Source organism: Cydia splendana, chromosome 12 (assembly GCF_910591565.1).
Source record: "Cydia splendana chromosome 12, ilCydSple1.2, whole genome shotgun sequence".
NCBI lineage: Eukaryota > Metazoa > Arthropoda > Insecta > Lepidoptera > Tortricidae > Cydia > Cydia splendana.
In genome coordinates, this window is record NC_085971.1 from 15,870,107 (window position 1) to 15,885,629 (window position 15,523).

The 15,523-nt window shown below is 37.4% G+C and overlaps 1 long non-coding RNA gene across 1 annotated transcript in view; it reads left to right on the top strand.

The window, feature by feature from the left end:
* LOC134795740 (uncharacterized) overlaps positions 1 to 15,523 on the top strand; it is a 292,604-nt gene that overhangs the window by 128,453 nt on the left and 148,628 nt on the right. The window contains exon 2 of the long non-coding RNA XR_010144840.1: positions 8,235 to 8,544. This is a non-coding gene — a long non-coding RNA (uncharacterized LOC134795740). The remainder of the gene's footprint in view (positions 1 to 8,234; positions 8,545 to 15,523) is intronic.

Genomic DNA, 15,523 nt, shown 5'->3' on the forward strand with positions numbered 1-15,523 from the left:
GTATTTGTTGTTATAGCGGCAATAGAAATACATCATCTGTGAAAATTTCAACTGCCTAGCTATCACGGCTTATGAGATACAGCCTGGTGACAGACAGACAGACGGACAGACGGACAGGCAGATAGATAGACGGACAGCGGAGTCTTAGTAATCCCTTTGGGTACGGAAGCCTAAAAATATACTAGTTGTAACTAAAATATTGATGATCCGTTAGAATAAGGGGATTAACGTAAAATTGTAATTTTTTATTTTGAATTTTCTAACGTTTTAATCAATGTCATGAAAAAAAACTCTCGGACGGAAGACTATAGATTTGTAATTTGAATATAGATTTGCAAGGGCAGACTCTAACCAAAACCTTAAAAGTTAAAGTTGGCTTGACAGAAAAAGATGTCTAATTTTCATTTATTTTCAATGAGTCCGCGATCGAGTTTTTCACTGTAGATGACAGCACCGTGGCGAGAGGTCTAGCTGTCATAATTCACCAATCATGTTTAACCACTGTGTTTAACCATTATTTTTTATTGGTGGATTTTGACAGCTAGACCTCTCGCCACGGTGATGTCATCTAGTGATAAACTCTCGCGAAAACCCTCATTGTATATCGTTACCCTGCATACCATAGCAGGATCATTTTAGAATAAAATAGCTGGTGACATTGCCGAGGGCTCTGATAAGCAAAATTATAACAAAATAAATTTAAGAGAAATTGAGATGATCCCACGCTATGGTTATTTCTGTCGCAGGTTTCGCACGGCGCGCCATATATTTTGTCCCCTTCTAATTTCGTGGCTTTACATCAAGGTACAATAATTAATAAACCCCTGGTATGGTAAATAATTTGAGTCAAAAATAACTTTTATGGACCCAAAACTAGCGCCTACACTAACATTACCTACCATTGCTGGCATTAGCATTTATACTTTGAAAATAACTTTTATTAGGTGCTTATCTTAAACTTTATTATACCAAATAAATAGGTATAATTATCCATTCATCCATCGAGATTCCTATCTTTATTGTAGATTCGAAAATGCAATATATTATTATCCTCATTAATTTGGCATTTTGACCTCTCCTTCTGTAATACCTATGTCTTTGATGATTTAATATAATTTTTATTATAGGCTATTTTTAATACTACACCAACTTTATTATATCCAGAAAGTTTAAAAATAAAATTTATAGGTAAAAATTGTTTGCTACTGACGTCAAAAAAAATCTTAAGACCAATTTAATAGAGTTAGACCAAGTAAAGTCTGCAGCGATTTTGATAGCCCACGCAGTGCAAGTGTTATTTATACGTCATAGTTTCATAGAAGTTTGACGTTTAAAATAACACTTCCACAGCGTGGGCTATCAAAATCGCTGCAGACTTTTCTTGGTCTAATTCTATCATATTCTTTCAAACCTCTCATTGGTCAGCCACAATAACGCCTCCAAAAGAACACCTATTACTTGTTTGCGAAGTAAGTCACACGGGCAAATATCACAAAATTAAACATTAGAGATCAAACAAGAATCTAACATAAGCGTAGTAATGGAATGGGAAAATATGTGGAAAGCATACGATGATGTCACTGCGCAAATAGGAGCATTCTACTTTATTTTTGAAGAGCGCGTGACATAGCTAATATTTTGTACACATCTTTAATGTCATTATCGGGTCTAACGCGATTAAATTTCATAATTTTACCATTTTTCTGACGTTTCAGCCAGGTTGCTCTAGCTAACTAATATCGGGTAGTTATTGTTGTTTACCAATATCTTCATTGACATTTTGCTGGGGTGTCAGTCTTCCGTGACCCGAGTGCAACCTGGCTGAAACGTCGGAAAAAAGGTAAAATAATGAAATTTATTCGCGTTAGACCCTTAATGACATTAATTATAGCTAATGTTTGACATAACTGATACGCCAGATAATTATCTCCAAATATTACTCTTAGATGGCAAAGTGGAAGGGAAAACTATCAGAGAGAGAGAGAGAGTAAAAACAACTTGGATGGATAATCGTAGGAGTTGGACGGTAATTGACGCTGCCTCGCTGGGTAGCAAGACTGCGAATAGAAAAAAGTTCAGTATAACGACACAAGAATTGGCAAATTATTTTTCCATTTGTTCATTTTGAATCTTATTGCAATTTCCATAGGAGTTGTAATTCAATAACCGGTTAAAATGACCGAGCCATTTTTATGCACGTAGTAGCACGTGCCGTTTTACTTAACAATATACAAAGGATTAGCCGTTCGGGGCCAGCTACAAATCGAACGACTATACTATCGCAGCCAACCTCTGTAGAGGACGGTATATAATAATTGAAATTGGAAAGCCTGCATAGCTTCGCTGTATGTGAAGTTTCAGCTCAATCAAATCATTATTCTTTTTTTTTTCTTTTCGCATTATTCGCATTAGAAGTGGGCCTAAATTAATTTGCAAGATTTGACCCAAACAAACAGACAACAAAACAGGTTAAGTTAAATAAAAGCTTGTAAAATTCTTGTACCTCCTAATTAGAGATGCCACGAATATTCGGCAACTATTCGGTATTCGGCCTATTCGGCCACTTTGACGAATATTCGGTATTCGGCCGAATGTTGCCTACTATTCGGCCGCTGTTGCACCTACCTAAAAAGTAAAATTACACAAAAAAATAACCAAAACTAGGTATATTTAATATTTAAAATGTATTATTGGAAAGTAGTTAAATACGAAGGCACGTTTTTGAGCATTTGTTGATTACAAAATATTTTATTTTTATCATGGGTCTGATATCATTGATTTTATCTACATTAATTAATTCTGTTCAACATAAAAATAGACCTTAGCAAACGATGTGCTTTGTTGGCGAACAGTTTTCATAATAATTGTGACTCAAAATGTTCGCATGTCATGCCGAATATTCGGTCGCCGAATATTCGGTATTTGGCAGAGAGAGGAGCCGAATATTCGGTATTCGGTATTCGGCCAAATTCACTATTCGGGGCATCTCTACTCCTAATATATTAATATACTTATATATTACATTTAGGGCCAGTTGCACCAACCACATTTGACAGACTGATCAACGTCAGCCGGCACGCCCCGGCGCTTTACTATGAAACTTTCCATACATAAAAATTTAGGGAACTCTTTAACGATACGAACAGTTTGGTGCAACCGACCCTTAGTCAATATTTCAGATCATTATACTTGTAGGTACCTACCTACATACAATTTCAATTTTATGGCTAATAATTTTTCAAATATTTGAAATCATGATATCATCGCCACTTCTAGCTATATCATTATCTATTAATAAACAAGTCGAATGTCACTCCAGCCCGGATATCTTCAAGTACGTGAGACGAAGAATAAGTATAGTAATACTGTAACTAAAGCTAGTGTTATATTGTGATGCCTGAAAATAAAACTTTATTTATTATATTTTATTTTATTGCAACCGTTTTTATTACAATATTAACATTTATATTACACCTATCGCTGGTATCGATTTTGCAGAAAATTGGAACAAAACCGAGACACGAATCTTTATACATTCACGAAGAAAATAAGATTTTTGACAAAAATCATATTTGGTTTAAGGTTTTATCGCTGACTGTACTTTTCTTTCAACATGCTAATAATACTCATCTAGATCATTCTAATCAACCCAAACGCTTGGTTGCGTTGTTTCATCACAGAGTCCATCATCAGATCAGCTGGATGGTATCATAATAATTTAATAATAATGCATTATCACCCAATTTACATTATGTACCTATATGACGTCTCAGCTCAATCGAATAATGGGAAGTGGGTCTAATGTAGCTTGCAAGGTTTGACTCGAAAAACAAACATTAAAAGATTGTATAGATAGAAATAAAGAGAGAGCGGAAGAGAAAGAGAGAAAGTGGGAATTGTTTGATTTGTGAAACACATGAATATAATTTTTACTATGCTCAATAACAACACCCTATAATCAAATTATACACTAACAAAGAACCTAAAAGTATGTATGAGACGTAAAGAAAAGTTTAATATAAGTAACATTGAAGTTGGAACCAATTTGATCGCCGTCAAAGAAAGAATTTCTCATAAGGGACGGGACGAAAACGACTTGAAGAAAAACGCGGGATATTGTAGGGTTGATGAAAACAGGGTGCCTATGTCATACTAGCTTAATTTCTTGGTTTTGCTCTTTTTAATTGTAATAGGGGCTATTACTGCAATCTTCTGCCGCCAGAGTGCAGCACTAAGCTAGCTAGTAAACCATAGAGTAACTTATACATACTGCGCCTTAAACTGTTTTTTGACAAGTTTTCACAGACAATAAAATATGACATTGAAGCATCAAGGCGGTTTGTTACCAAGGGCCTACCGAGAAACGCGTAAATCTAAATTTCGTTATCTGCTCGAATATGCCAGAGTGATAGAGAGGTTAGATAACGAAATTTCGATTTTCTTGTTTCGCGGTAGACCCCTAGGCAGAGTTTCGCGTAATATTCCCTATTGTAATTGGGTGGAAGTATTTTTGTTGTTACTCTGTCTCGTCAGCCGGGCGACAATAGTAGCATAGTTTGTGAAATGAAATGTTATGCTACATTTACCAATATGCTAACTAGATAGGTGATATACCTACTATGGTTGTCATACATATATCATACTAAATTTTATGAACTGTAGTGATAAACTGGAATCCGCAATGATAACATTTTTTTTTAACAAACACTTTGTTGTTTAATTCAAAGTGAGTAAGTAATTTGATATGTCCCGTAGCACCGGTATCTAATTCCTGTCTTTAGATATACTCTGAAATCAACAATAATACCAAATTACTGATCTACGTTTCCCTTACTGAAATATTTCCTGAACAAACTGAAATATGTGTTCAACAGTAATAAAATCTCAGAACGTACATTCATTTGAAATTAACGCGCCAGTTAAGATCAGCATTTAGATTAACTCACAACTATTCCTACACATTTCACATTAGCATTAACATTCTTAATCTCTTAGTAATAAGGTCGATTTTTACATGATAAAATAAATGCGAGTATCTTTTAAAAGAGGTTGCGTCTCAAAGAAAGAATTCGTAATAAAATGTGGCCCCGCCCACTCCACACATGCTCACTATTGGATGTATCGGAAAAACGGAAAAGTTGGGGGTGGGGGTAAAACATGTAATGGAAAATACTGGACGGGGTTATTGCGAATTCTTGCAATGAAATGATAATAAAAAGCTAGCTGGTGTTGGGTATTCCGTGAACTATCCAATGAAATTCCCAAATATAATGTGCACACAGGCAAACGATTACAAGAGAATGACATATTTGTGAAAGACAGATGTCTTAGAAGACTTCTATATAGCCAGAGCAAAAAGAATAGATAGTATAGAGGGGTCCTGTCATTGTAAATATTGTAGTCACTGTAAATTTACTGCCATCTATCGACACACGACTAAAACTCAAAATTAAAACGTATAAAGTTATCAAAAAATGTATATATATGGATAAATGATTTTATTATTTTTATATCATTTTGATCCATGTTCATTCACTGATATCTATGTGTTAAAATTGTTAAATATGAAACGGTGTCGTCACGCCATCTAGCTGAGGATAGGCTAAAGGTGTGTGCGGCATCTATTCGAGAATGACTTTTACTTGAATTCCGAGGCACGTTTTTTCCTTAGACTTTATTCGTCTTATACGAAGTTACATATGTCTTTGGCCAGAGTATGTTGGTACAGTCAGCAGCAGAAGTTGCTAAGCGGGCGAGGTGTTCAAAATGATCGTGACGCGACTTTATTGTTAAATGTTAAGGGAATAAGAGCGTGTCAAGGTAATTGTGAACACCTCGCCCGCTTAGCAACTTCTGCTGCTGACATATAAGAACTATGTAGGTATATGACATAATCCGTCGGTCTCTTGCCACCATCAATGTGCCTGCTCTTCTTGAGCCGACTGGCATTATCAGAGATGATGGCAAGAGGCCCGATGGAGTGTCCTTAGTTCCTTGGAGCTTGGGACGGATGTTGGTGTGGGATGCTACCTGCGTAGAGAGTACCATTTTGTACCATTTGGAGTTGAAACTCTAGGTCCATGGGGTCCCAGCGCGCATAAGTTGTTCGCAGAAATCGCGAAGCGTCTGGTTGACGTAACTGGTGACCGAAGAGCTGGCGGCTACCTCGCACAACGTATCAGCATTGCGATACAGCGAGGAAATGCCGCCAGCATCCTTGGTACAATGCCTCAAGGGCCTATTTTAGATTTAAGCTAGTTATTAATTTAGTTTAGTAGTACCACTGTATATATATATTGTAGGTATATTAGGCACATGCCAACATCATTGTTGTAATTAAGTTAGTTCCAACAGCTGGCTGTTGTATAACGTTGTTATAAATATTTTAATGCGTTTTATACAATTTGTGACAAATTAAAATATATTTCCAATATTCAGTAAAGGAAAGTATAAGATCTAACAAATAACGGAGATATCATTATTTTAAGAGACAAGAGGCGATGTGTCAGCGGGTTACCAGACGTCAGGACTTTTCCTGACATGTCAGGAACTTTGGCCGTTTGTCAGGAATGCGGCCATGTCAGGAAAATATCAGGAATATTAATGAATCAACAGATTTGTTTATTGTACCGTTTATCAAGTGCGCTTAAAAAAATTTAAACGTTAGTACCTTTTGTGTCCCATTTGATTTTGTTAAATATATGAAATTCTAGACTGAAGTTTTCTTTTCCAACAATGTATCATTTAAAACCCACATAGGCTGTATTAACATAGTTGGCTACTAATTTTTTTATGGTTATGATATATATTTCAATGCTTTGACTCTGTCAAGATAAAATAATCTATTTTAGTCCTCCTACACTTACTCAGTCAACAGATAGTGGTTTTAGATAGTGGTTATTAATGCATGAGATCTACTTGGACTCAACTCAATTAAAATCTAAATAATAATAGATTAAGAGTTTTGTTTGTAAACTTATAAAGTCACGGGTATATACATCCCGGTCATTTGATAGGCGTGCGTGGGGATACAGATCCAACACGTAGAGGCCCTTTGGAGAAGTTTGCTTTTATGTAATACACCTGCTAGGATCCATAGGTACAAATAGATACCCGTAAATCGGTCCCAACAGGCGTAGGGGCTATTGTAAATATAGTGGAGAAAAGTGCTGGTTATGGTGATGAATTTTGGCTGGTCAAAAGATTGGGCTATTGCTGAGAGGTCCGGACACCTGCCATAACAATGTTAGTACACGTTATCGAGGCAGGTGGTGACTCGCCGCTTACTAGATGGGCCCCTGAAACTGCCGTCGTGTGCCCTATTAATGTGTGCAATAAACAGTTTAATTTAATTTAATTTAATTTTTTTAAGTGAATAGGTTACGCCATGTTAAACCTTTTAATTGAGCTAGGTTTACGCTCGATAAAACTACGCAATAAAAAAATTATTTACCACGTCCACGTTAATGTTAAAATCTATGCAACTAATAGTTCAGTGAAATTAGCTAAAATTACGGCATAATTAATAGAAGACTTTTTTTAATTGGGATATGTCCGTTGTCAACCGAGGTTATTTTTCATCAACCCTCCCCTCCCCTCCCCCCTCTGCGTCACCCCTCCACACCCCCGCAAAGGGTCCAAAACCTAGTTTTTCTCAATTTTTAAGAAAACCGTTCAAGATACAGATAAAGGGTGTAGGAACGAAGTGATCCTCATTAAATTTTCTATTTATCTCTTATACACACTATATTGCTATCACTTATAGTTTTTGCGCAATACGTCACGGAAGATGCTATTTTTAGCATTTTCAGTGTTTTTTTTTCTTCTAATGACTTTTCTCAAATAACACTTACGATATCTTTCACGCTTTTAGAGTTCCGTACCTCAAAAGGAACCGGAACCCTTATAAGATCACTAGATCACTCGTGCGTCTGTCTGTCTGTCTGTCCGACCATTCCTCCCCCCCCCCACCCCTTTATCTCTGAAACTACTGGGCCTAAAATTTTGAAAAAATACACAAAATAGTACTTTACCTATAGATAATAGGAAAACCTATTAGAAATGTGCAGTCAAGCGTGAGTCGGACTTATGTACGGAACCCTTGGAACGCGAGTTCGACTCGCACTTGACCGGTTTTTTTTATTTAAGTAAATAGTTAATATGTTATTTAAAATGGGTATTATTTATTGAAAGAGTTTGTGTATCTAGGAACCTTGTTCACTAGGGACGGTAAGCATGATAAAGACATTGAAAGGATAGTGAATGCTGGAAAACGTGTGAATGGGGCACTTAACGCTTTTATGAGCAGCCAGAAGGTGTCGCAAAAAGCACGGTTGGCTGTTCAAAGAGGGGTGTTGGTGCCTACACTTATGTATGGTAGCGAAAGTTGGGTATGGCAGAAGAGGCATCAGAGCCAAGTGAATGCAGTGGAAATGAGAGCGCTGAGAAGTGTGTGTGGTGTGAGATTGCAAGATAGAATTAGGAACAGTGTGATAAGGGAAAAGTGTGGACTGAATGTTGATGTAGTGACTAAAATTGAGAAAGGTATTTTGAGATGATTTGGACATGTGGAAAGAATGAGTGAAAGAAGGCCAACAAAGAGAGTGTATAAGGGAGAAGTGGAAGTGGGAGTTGGAAGGGGTCGACCTCGGCGGATTTTCTCTGATCAGATCGGGGAAATCCTGACGAAAGGCCAGGTCAAGAGCACCCTAAACCGGCGAGCGTGTATGAGGAATGTAATGAAAATGAAGGAAGCGAAAGAGGTATGTCAGGATCGTAGCAAGTGGAAAACCGTGGTCTCTGCCTACTCCTCCGGGAAATAGGCGTGATTATATGAATGTATGTGTTATTTATTATTAAACTACTTCATTTGACGATCCTATGCCATTTTTAAAATACATCGCCTTCAAATATTTTCAATGTCAGCTAATATCGTTATTAACCACTTGTCTGTATATGAAACGGATCCTGACCGAAATTTATAGGTACAGCACAACCGAGGGTGAACCCACGATTTTTGATCACCACACACATCTTCTTCCTCGCGTTAGTTGTCGCTTTTCGGTGAAGGAAAACATCGTGAGGAAACCGGACTAATCCCAGTAAGGCCTAGTTTCCCCTCTGGGTTGGAAGGTCAGATGGCAGTCGCTTTCGTAAAAACTAGTGTCTACGTCAAATCATGGGATTAGTTGCCAGCGGACCCCAGGCTCCCATGAGCTGTGGCAAAATGCCGGGAACAACGCGAAGAAGATGATGAACTTTTCATGTGTGTGGTGGTCAAAAATCGTGAGTTCACCCTCGTTTGTGTTGTATAAAATTCGGTCAGCGGGCGCAGCACGGTTCCATTTTGATCGCCTATCACTATGCGCGTCCCTTTCGCACTTACATACTTGTTAGAGCGTGACAGGCATGGTGAGGCAACATAGAGGTACAATAATAGAGAGGAAACGGGGGAGGGGCCAAATGACCGAAAGAGATACACTTATAGAACTTTCAGTAGGAGTAGCAAGAAAGCGGTACTATTGCTTGTCCTTGTCACAGTCTCACTTTTTGTTTGTTCCCCACCATAAATTTAGTATGGGTTATGGTGGGCAACAAATAAAAATTTTCATTTCATTTCATTTCAATAACCCGACCGAAATACCTAGATTATTGTTTTTGGTATATTGTCAGGAATGTTAAAACGTGTTTTTAATATTGTCGCATTTCGTATATTTTGTCCCTCACGGAGGCACGCGCACACCATTCTATAGGCTACCTTCTATGTGAGGCAAGCTATAAAAACGCGACCGTGCGATCTGTTTCACAGTCAAGTGGTTAATAGTAACGATGTTCGGTGAGCTTAAAAATGTTTGAAGACGATGTATGTTCAAAATGGCATAGCATCGTCAAATGAAGGAGTTTAATAATAAATAATACACCATTTTAAAGAACGTATTAACTATTTATTTAAATTAAACAAAATTTGGCGATATCGTAAGTATATTTTGAGAAAAGTTATCTTACAAAAGAAAAAAAACGTAAATTCTAAAAAAGTTGCATACATGGTTACAGATTTCACAAAAACTATAAGTGATAGCACTATAGTGTGTATAAGAGATAAATAGCAAATTTACTAAGGATCACTTCGTTCCTACACACTTTTTCTATATCTTGAACGGTTTTCTTAAAAATTTAGAAAAACCGCGTTTCGGGCCCTTTGCGGGGGTGTGGGGGGGTGACGCAGAGGGGGGAGGGTTGGGGAGGGTTGATGAAAAATAACTTCGGTCCATAACGTACATATCCCAATTGAAAAAAGTCTTCTATTAATTATGCCAAGTTTTCCATATATTTTTTTCCAGAAGCAACGTACTATAAACTCAGATCTGAATTGGTTTATAGCGCTTATAAAAAATAATACGTCTACCAGATTCATATCAAAAGTAGGCAGAATACATGCATTAAAAATTTTAAAGTGGAAAAATTACTGTCTTGGGTGAGACTTGAACTCACGGCCTCTGGATAGATACTCCAGCGCTCTGCCATCTGAGCCACCAAGACCTCATCCATAGCCAGCAAATCTTTCCACCATATTATGGGTCAAGGGGACCAGATCCAGATCCAGATCCAGATTTGGGGATCCAGAGGCCGTGAGTTCCAAGTTTCACCCAAGACAGTAATTTTTCACTTTTAAATTTATTCTAAGCTTAATAGCATCGTTCGCAGACGTTTCTGCTTGTTAAAAATTAAAATTATGCACTAAAAAGACCAAAAGGAACTACTCAAAAGCCGAACATTTCCCGAGTGTGTTCTAAAAGCTGTGTTTGAAACTTCAAAAGCTGGAATGAAAGAGGTTGCACACAATAACACCCGTTTTATACTTTATGGGTAACTAACATAGCGCTTAAATACTAAGAAACGGTTGCCATACAAATTTCTGGTAAATAATTTAATTTCTTTTTAAAATAATTCCATAAATTTTATATGTGTGTAGCTTCATTCCTTCTTGATGAGTTAATAACTTATAGGATGACTAATTATTTAAAAAAATAATCTCTATTTACTGGTAAGGTAAAATCTAGTCAGCTTGGATGGAAGCTATGTAACTCTGCAGTGACTTGGCAAGCGAATAAGTGCGCAAGTGCCATCGACATAAGCGTCAAATTCTTATGAAAATATAATTACAGTACAATATTTAAAATATACATGTTTATGATATGACAGTTCATAAAGGGCAATTTACTTAGCATATTAGTAGAACGTAGTAACTTCTAGAATCTGGAACGGATCCCTAAGTGTCGTAATGAGCTGGCTTAGATCAAAAATCACAATTTCGATAATCAGAGCATGTGCATCCGTGGAACACGGCACAGATTTAAATCAACAAAAAGAAACAGGACAAGTGCGAGTCGGACTCGCCCACCGAGGGTTCCATACTTTTTAGTATTTGTTGTTATAGCGGCAACAAGAATACATCATCTGTGAAAATTTCAACTGCCTAGCTATCACGGTTCATGAGATACAGCCTGGTGACGGACGGACGGACGGACGGACGGACAGCGGAGTCTTAGTAATAGGGTCCCGTTTTTACCCTTTGGGTACGGAACCCTAAAAATCCTAGGCTGTGACGACTGGGCAGCCCTACCGCAGCCCTAGCCCTAACCAACCACTACCATTAACCAACTCTCATGTTTCAGTTGCTACTTCTAGAATCTGTGCTACTATTGTCGCCCGTAGTAGGTTCACTAAATTATCCTAAAACTCGCCAGTCTTCGAGTTCCTTATTAAATATGAGTCAGCAACGTAAAAATCATTTTAAAATAACGAAATCTTTGTATGGAGCACCGCCTCAAGCAATCAAGCGTTAAGTAAAAAACCGACAACTTAGTGTTTTACATTTTATGAATGAAGACTGTCAGACCATCGCGATATTGCGAAACTTTGACTTGTAACTTTTATATTAATGGGCGGGCGTCTTTTGTTCTTAGCTGCAACTTAGGTGTAGTCATACAAAGTTGTTTGGTCTGGTATATTACTAGGAAACTAATATCAGCGACGGAATACAAAGAAGAAGACGAAGTTCTTAGTACATTTTGATTTCGGAAAACGGTCCACATGACTGCTACTTATCTGACACATCACTAACAGTGGGATAACCCTTCTCCATAAATATACGCCGGCAGCTTTGAATATTACCCAATACACATTTTACCGAATAAACCATTATTTTTATTAGCCTACTTTGGGGTCCCACTGCTGGGCAAAGACCTCCCTTCGTTTTCTCCACTCGGCCCTGTCTGCATTTTCCCACCATTTGGGGTAGAATGCGTCTAAGTCGTCCCGCCATCTCCTTTTCGGTCCGACCAAAAAAAAACAAATTATGTGGCATAAATAAAATCATCTCACTTTTTCTTTCGCTTAATAACACGTTAATAGTTAATTCATAGAGAAGCAACCAATAAAAAATACTAGCAAACAATATTTCTTCGAATTACGAATCAAACAAATAGGTTTTTCATAAAACTAACTCTTTGTAGGATTCCGAAGAAAATATGAAAGGCAGCAAACTTCAATAGAAAAATATTTGTGGGTTTCTTTCATTACGTTAAGTTTCCGGAGAGACGAGGTTCGCGAATACGGAAATAAAATAAAAACGGTTTATGGAATCGTGTTGTTTATAAACGAATGTTAGAAATATATAAATGTTAGCGCTGGTAGCCTATGTAGTGGTAAGAGCGTTAGACTTTCAATCCGGAGGTTGTGGGTTCAAACCCGGCTCGTACCAATGAGTTTTTCTGAAATTGAGTAGGTACGATATAAATAATTTGATATTTAGCATTCGCTTTTCGGTGAAGGAAAACATCGTGAGGAAGCTGGATTAATCCTTCCACCCAGGACCCATTGTCTGGGTTAGAAGGTCAGATGGCATTCGCTTTCGTAAAAACTAGTGCCTTGTGCCAGTTGTAAATTCTTCGGATTTGTATGGAAAATAATGATGATGAAAGTTTAGAAAATCGAACTAACAAAGTGCGTGTAACTCCAGAAATGTTGATATGCGCCTTGCTCACGCTAATTCTTAACCTAGGTGTACAGATGTAAGTCCATAATTGTTTTCCATCGTATTTTCTCGGAAAACGTTCGTATTTGTCATGCTACTTCAGTCAACCTCAGTACTTTTTGTACCGAGACTGACTGGAACAGCAAAGACACGTTCGTACGTTTCCATGAAAATATAATGGAAAATAGTTATGCACTACATCTGTACATTACGTACTTTTTTATACCGTATATATAGAAAACTTCGGAAGTCCGTTCCACAATAGAATTAATAAAATGCCACAAAAAGTCAATCAGCAGCCGAAGCAATCAATAGAATGCCACAACAATGCATAGTTTCAATCCACTTAAGGCAATCCGGCATAAATAAGCGTAAACAAGCATCGCCCGACGAATTTGTATTCATGAACGAATGCTTGCTTTTTTCAGGCGGAGTGTACACAGTAGAGTGCCAAGAAATTTTATTGTTTTAACCCTAATGGGTTATGGTGGCCCTAATGGGGCACTTGCACCATCAAACTAACCCGGGGTTAATAGGATAAACCTGGAGTTACCATGGTTACCAGTACAATTTGCCACTGGGTTGACGGTTTAACCGGTTAACCCTGGGCTAGTGGGATGGTGCAAGTGGCGCTTAGCGTCTACACCCACTTTTTGGAACCCACCATTTTTTAAGGGGTCCCATTGTTTCACATAAAGTTTTAAGTCATAATGTATTGTCAGTCCTAAAACTGAAACCGCTAACTTTTCAGGATATTTGTAAGGTTGTCCTATAGATAGGTTAGGTTAGGTTCGTTTTATGGCAATACTGAAAGGTTACGCGTTTCTAAACCAAACAAATTAGGTATAGTTGGTCAAACCAATTTGTCAGTCAGTAAGAACCAGGAAAACTATACTCATCCTTTTCTTTTGGGTGCTAGTACTAGTGTAAGCCAAAGATAGTATGATTCTCTCTGTTTTTGTTTGAAATGAGACAGTCCTTTGACAAACTATATGACTTACGAAAATGCGGACAAACAATACATTATGACTTAAAACTTTTTGGGAAACCCCCAACCAATGTTTTGAAAAGATGTGTCCCGCCGAGTTTGTTGCCGGTCCCATATTGGGATACCCTCCTCCAATTGAGGGGGGATTTAAATCTTCTCGGGGCAGAGGTGTACGGCTGGAGCCGGTAAAGGTTTATTTGACGTTCATAAGCGCATTGTAATATGCCTACTTGAATAAACTATTTTTTATCTTTTATCTTTATCAACCTTCCCGTACTAAGACCAATAATACCATATTCATATAAATCCCATTCGTATTTTACCAAAACACCGATATTTAGGACCCGATATTATGTAACATCACTATATTATCCCTAAAACAACAATGCATCCCCAGCCTAATTTTTTTCATCTCACGCAAACGCTATCTGTGTGCCACTTGTATTTAATGTTCAATCTATGTACCTAAGCTTATGTACATTCGTTTACTCGATAACGCCCGTCTCGTTCTGGCACATTTGCTTTCCCTTTCTCTGGATTTCCCAGCGCCAAATCCTACTTATAGCATCTCTTGGCTCAGCTGAAATGGATTTTTTCAGTTGTGCTTGGATTGACAAGTTTAGGTACTTGGTTTTTTCTTTTGTACGGATGTATATATATAATATAATATAAAAAAAATACAAATACAAATACAAATGCGTTTATTTCATTACTTTTTACATAATATTATTATTTCCTTTATTCAATTAGGGTCTTAGGTTAGGATTTTACAATGTGAGTATAAAAGTAAAATATAAAAACACTTACAAAACATAACAAAAATATATAAACACATTATAAAAAACCTAACCTAGGCCCAGCCCAGCGGGGCAGGGTCTAAGCTGCCGGTGGTCAGGGCCGCAGAGTGAGGAATCGACGCACTATACGCGCCGTGTCCAAAATTACCGCCTTCTGCATCTGACACTTGATCCAACCACCCAGCGAGAGTCTCTCTAGGTGTTGGTCGAGAATCTTCGCTATGAGGCCGTTCGCTGACACGACTATAGGAACAATGATCGTGGAGTCAACATCCCACATGGCGGGTTATCACATCACATATTATTATGTTTTTTTTTTATTGACAAAAGAAAACGATCTTACAGACATGGACACAGGTGGATCCCAAACTAGGCTATGCCTGTGATTTGGGCTCCTAGAATGCAATTGACATTAGAAAATTTTACAGAAAATATTACCGACATTTGAATATGTAAGTTATTAGTTATTTAAATATGTATGTATGAAAAGTTAGTTAGGTTCAATAATTTAAGAAGAGATTAACTAAATTAAGAGGAAGCTTACAACTAGTTACTAGCTAATAAATTTACAAATTAAAGAATTTTTACTTCTCGTTCAGTCATTTTTTGGATCTTGCAAAAATATTGCAGAACTTGTTGTAAAGGAACGGTTTTAGGTAGGAACTGAAACGTCTACAGAAACAAGTTTTCGTGGGCATTAAT